The following is a 5,738-nucleotide window of genomic DNA, read 5'->3' on the forward strand; positions in this document are numbered from 1 at the left end:
GCCAGTACCATGCTGTCTTGATGGCTACAGCCTTCAAGTTGTAATATAACTTGGAGCCCAGAATTTTGATGCCTCCAGCTTTGCTTTTCTTTTTCAAGATTGCTTTGGCTATTTGGGATCTTTTGTGGTTCCATACAAATCTTAGGATTGTTTTTTCTAGTTCTGTGAAAAATGCTGGTGGTATTTTGATAGGGATTATAGTGAATGTATAGATTGCTTGGGTAGTATAGACATTTTAATAATATTTTTCTCACAATCCATGAGCATGGGATGTTTTTCCATTTCTTTGTGTCTTCTTCAATTTTTTTCATCAGTGTCTTATAATTTTCAGCATACAGATCTTTTGCCTCTTTGGTTAGGTTTACTCCTAGGTATCTTACTGTTTTGGGTGCACTAGTAAATGGGATTGATTCCTTTAATTTTCTTTCTGCTGCTTCATTATTGGTGTATAGAAATGAAACAGATTTTTGCACATTTATTTGTATATCTTGTGACTTTACTGAATTTGTGTATCAGTTCTAGAAATTTTTTGGTGGAGCTTTTTGGGTTTTCTATATAGGATATCATGTTGTCTGCAAATAGTGCAAGTTTGACTTCTTCCTTGCCAATTTGGATGCCTTTTATTTCTTTTTGTTGTCTGATTGCTGAGGCTAGGATTTCCAGTACTAGTTAAATAACAGAGGTGAGAGTGGACATCCCTGTCTTCTTCCTGACCATAGAGGGAGAGCTCTCAGGTTTTCCTCATTGAGGATATTAGCTGTAGGTCTTTTGTATATGACCTTTATTACATTAAGGTATGTCCTCTGTTTTCCTACTTTGTTGAGGGTTTTCATCAAGAAAGGATTTTGTACTTTCTTAAATGCTTTTTCTGCATCTTTTGAGGGGATCATATGATTCTTTACTTTATTAATGTGTATCACATTGATTGATTTGCGATTATTGAACCACCCTTAAATCCCACTTGATCATGGTGAATAATTCTTTTAATGTACTGTTGGATTCAATTTTCTAGCATTTTGTTGAGAATCTTTGCATCCATGTTTATCAGGGTAATTGGTCTCTAAGTTCTCTTTTTTAGTGGAGTCTTTGTCTGGTTTTGGAATCAGGGTAACGCTGACTTCATAGAATGAGTTTGGAAGTTTTCCTTCCATTTCTATTTTTTGGAATAGTTTGAGAAGAATAGATATTAACTCTTCTTTAAATGTTTGGGAGAATTCCCCTGTGAAGCCATCTGGCCCTGGACTTTTGTTTGTTGGGAGATTTTTTTATTACTGATTCAATTTCTTTGCTGGTTATGGGTCTGTCCAAGTTTTATATTTCTTCTTTCAGTTTGGTAGTTTATATGTTCCTAGGAATTTATCCATTTCTTTCAAATTGTCTTATTTGTTGGCATATAATTTTTCATAATATTCTTTTATAACGCTGTATTTCTGTGGTATTGGTTGTTATTTCTGCTCTCTCATTTGTTATTTTATTTATTTAGGTCCTTTTTCTTTTCTTTTTGATAAGTCTGGCTAGGGGTTTATCACTTTAATTTTGTCAAAGAACCAGCTCCTGGTTTCATTGATTTGTTCTACTGTTTTTTTGTTTGTTTGTTTGTTTGTTTCTGTATCATTTATTTCTGCTCTAATCTTTATTATTTTCCTTCTTCTGCTGCCTTTAGGCTTCATTTGTTGTTCTTTTTCTAGCTCCTTTAGGTATAAGGTTAAGTTGCTTATTTGAGATTTTTCTTGCTTCTTGACATAGGCCTGTATTGCTATATATTTCCCTCTTATGACCACTTTTGCTGCATCCCAAAGGTTTTGGACTATCATGTTTTCAATTTCATTAGTTTCTATGTATTTTTTTATTTCCTCTATAATTTCCTGGTAACTCTTTCATTCTTTAGTAGGATGTTCTTTAACCTCTATATATTTGTGGTCTTTCCAGATATTTTCTTGTGGTTGACTTCGAGTTTCATAGCATTGTGATCTGAAAATATGTGTGGTATGATCTCAACCTTTCTGTACTTGTTGAGGTCTGATTCGTGAGCTAGTACATGATCTATTCTGGAGAATGTCCCATGTGTGTTTGAAAGAATGTGTATTCTGCTGCTTTAGGATGAAATGTTCTGAAGATATCTGTTAAATCCATCTGGTCCAGCGTGTCATTCAAAGCCCTTGTTTCCTCGTTGATTTTCTGCTTACATGATCTGTCCCTTGCTATAAGTGGGGTATTAAAGTCCCCTACTATTATTGTATTATTATCAATGAGTTCCTTTATGTTTGTTATTAATTGTTTTATATATTTGGGTGCTCCCAAGTTGGGGGCATAAGTCTTTACAATTGTTAAATCTTCTCTTAGAAAGACCCCTTTATTATGATATAGTGCCCTTCTTCATCTCTTGTTACAGTCTTTGGTTTAAAATCTAGTTTGTTTGATATAACTATGGGGCTACTTGAGCTTTCTTTTGATGTCCATTGGCATGGTATATTTTTCTCCATCCCCTCACTTTCAATCTGGAGGTGTCTTTGGGTCTAAAATGAGTCTCTTGTAGGCAACATATAGATGGGTCTTACATTTCTATCCATTCTGATACCCTTTGTCTTTTGATCAGAGCATTTAATCCATTTACATTTGGAGTGATTGTTGATAGGTATGTATTTGTGCCATTTTATTACTTGTTTTGTTATTTTTTCTGGAGATTTTCTCTGATCCCTTCTAGTCTTTGTCACTTTTGGTCTTTCTTTCCCACTTTAATATTTCTTGCAGGCCTGGTTTAGTGGTCATGAACTCCTTTAGTTTTTGTTTGTCTGAGAAACTCTTTATTTTTCCTTCTATTCTGAATGATAGCCTTGCTGGATGGAGTATTCTTAGCTGCATATTTTTTTCCCATTCAGCATGTTGAATATATCATGCCACTTTTTTCTGGCTTGCCAAGTTTCTGTGGATAGAGCCGCTGCTAACCTTATTTGTCTTCCCTAGTCATTTAGGGACTTCTCTTGTCTTGCTGCTTTTAGGATTTTTTTTCTTTATCTCTGTACTTTGCAAATTTCACTATAATAGGTCTTGGTGTTGGCCTGCTTTTGTTGACTTTGATGGGAGTTCTCTGTGCCTCCTGGATTTGGATATCTGTTTCCTCCCCTAGTTTAGGGAAGTTTTCAGCTATAATATCCTCAAACAAACTTTTTGCTCCCTTTTCTCTCCTCTTCTTCTTCTGGGACTCCTGTAATGTGAATGCTATTACTCTTGGAGTCACTGAGTTCCCTGTTTACTTCCATGATCCAAGATTTTTCTTTACTTCTTGTTCAGCTTTATTATTTTCCATAATTCTATCTTCTATGTCACTTTTTCATTCCTTTTCTTCTTCCATCCTTGTGGTCATTACATCCAGTTGGTTTTGAATCTTGGTTATTGTATTTTTCATTTCAGCCTGATTGGTTTTTAGCTACTTTGTCTCTGTGGTAAAAATCTCCCTGATGTCTTCTATGCTTTTTTCAAGCCCAGCTAGTATCTTTATGATTATTGCTTTGAATTCTGGATCAGACATATTACTTATATCTATTTTGATTAGATCCCTTGCCATGACCTTTTCTTATTCTTTCTTTTGGAATGAATTCCTCCATCTTGCATTTGTCTGGGTCTCTATCTTATTCTGTGTGTTAGGAAAGCCTAATATGTTTCCTGCTTCTGAGAGTAATGGCTTTATGAAGAAGAGGTCATATAATGTCCAGGGCCTGGCACTTCAGGAAATGTCTCTGGTGTATGCTGTGTGTACCCTGCTGCTGTGTTTTGGCTGCTCTATCCCCCAGGTCAGTCCTCTGCAGAGTTTCTCCTTGCCTGCAGTGGGTAGTGTTTGGACCTTGGTCAGACTGTGGTGAGTTTTAACTTAGGTGTGCTCTGGTCTGCTTGCTAAGAGAGACCTGATGCTATTTCCACTAGATCTAAAGCTCTGCAAAACTCTATGGTCAGTAGACATGGTACATACAGGGATTTGAACTGGTCTTCTCGGAGAAGGGCCTACTGAGGTGATCATGAGGCACACTTGCCCTAAAAAAACAGTACCAAGGGAATGCAGGGGGGTGAGTCTTGGTGCAAGCAGGTTAGGCAGCCAGTGTTGGCACTGTGCTGTTTACTGATGTTAGTTTATGCTGAGGGGTAGGGCAGGGAAATGGCACCGGCCAGCTCCTTTGTCCCTGGAAAAGGGAGTCTGTGCTTGCTGCTCTCATGGAAGTACTTTCAGAGCAGCGAATAATTTCCCCTCCTGTGTCACTGATTTCACACTGTCAGTCGCTGGGTTGCTTGCCTGCCTAGAGCAGTGCATTGCACCTTGGGTTCTACACTAGCCAGGCCTGCTGCCTTTTAAAATTCCAAGCTTTAGGGACTAGTGTGGTGGGGACCTGTACTGGTCCTCTCGGAAAAGGTCTCCCCGTACGGAGACTGATGCAAGTTTGTCCCAGAAGGCATTTGCACCAAAGTGCAGGCGCTTTGGATTTGGAAAAATATGGCTAAATTGCCAGTGTCCTGGTTAGCTGCCCTCAGCAGGTGTCTCTGTGCCTATGCTGAGGGGCGGGGGAGGGAAATGGCCCCCCATGGTTCTTTTGTCCCCAGAGAAGCAATGCCACCTTTCACAGATGTGCTCCAAAAAGTACAAACCGTCTCTCCCCCGTACCTCTTGGGTGATCCTTAGATCATGCAGTCTGCCCAGTGGTTGTTTGCCTGCCTCTGCTCAAGGAGTAGGGCAGCATCCTCAGGTCTCTATCACAGTCAAGCCTGGGACCTCTGAAATTCCAGTCTTTGAGCCCTGTTGGTTGCAAAAACTCATGAAATTCATCCCCTCCTGTTTCCCCAGATCAACGGCTTTGGGGAAGTGTTCTCCTGTGCTTATCTCGGCACACTCCACTCTCTCCCCTTTCTCTGGGACCAGGGCTCCCTCCCCTCTGCAGCACTCATGATCCGGTTTCTCTGCCAAAGCACTCCTCTGCCCTTCCTACTTTCCTCAAAGTGGTCTCTTCTTTCCCTCTAGTTGTGCAGTTTGTTCTATTAGCCCTCAGTTCAATTTCTTGAGTATTCAGAATGATTTGATAATCATCTAGCTGTGTTCGAGGAGGAGGCAAGCCTAGGGTTCTCCTACTACACTGCCATCTTGGCTCTCCCCTTATTTGCTTTTCTAAGAATTTTGAAATCTAAAATCACAGAAACAATAATATGTTTAAATAACAGGGAGCATTTCTTTGAAAATATTATTTACCACTTATATCAAGTATCTTAAAAACGTTAATTTTCTTCTGCATTGGTTAAAAATCACCTGCGGCTTTGGCTGTGGCTGTGGGTGAGATTTGGCACCCAGAGCCGCAGGGGGCCTCAGCGCACTGCCCTCTCATGGGTGTGGGGAGGTGAAACCCAGGCCCCAACCTGCTTGCCCACTCGTGGGCCTGGTGCCCACCACACATGCTCTGGCCTCTGACCCCTGACCCTGTGTTCTGCTGACAGGACATCAGTGTCCACTGGTGAGTCCCATGCCACCAGGACTGCAGAGGGAAGGGGAGCTCTGCTCTCAATCCTCAATAAAACTGTTGGTCTGAAAAAAATGTTAATTTTCTTTCTTTCAGTATTATAACTTAATCCTAAGGAGATTTTCAAAATGCAAAGATTTTATCAAAAAGGTGTTCAAATTAAGGTGTTATTTGAGATACCACACCAGTCAGAATGGCTAAAATTAAGGTGTTATTTCTATAGCTAAATTATAATACATTTAA

The 5,738-nt window shown here is 39.6% G+C and overlaps 1 non-coding gene across 1 annotated transcript; it reads left to right on the forward strand.

Annotated features, from left to right (window-relative positions):
* Positions 1–5,271: 5,271 nt before the first annotated feature.
* On the forward strand, positions 5,272–5,398 carry LOC123838095 (small nucleolar RNA ACA64). Its single transcript, XR_006789428.1, has one exon. It is a non-coding gene; the product is annotated as a small nucleolar RNA ACA64 (small nucleolar RNA).
* The last annotated feature ends 340 nt before the right edge of the window (positions 5,399–5,738 follow it).

Source organism: Mirounga angustirostris, unplaced genomic scaffold, assembly GCF_029215605.1.
Source record: "Mirounga angustirostris isolate CCGP_5_RB_7025 unplaced genomic scaffold, mMirAng1.0.hap1 SCAF_8, whole genome shotgun sequence".
Classification (NCBI taxonomy): Eukaryota; Metazoa; Chordata; class Mammalia; order Carnivora; family Phocidae; genus Mirounga; species Mirounga angustirostris.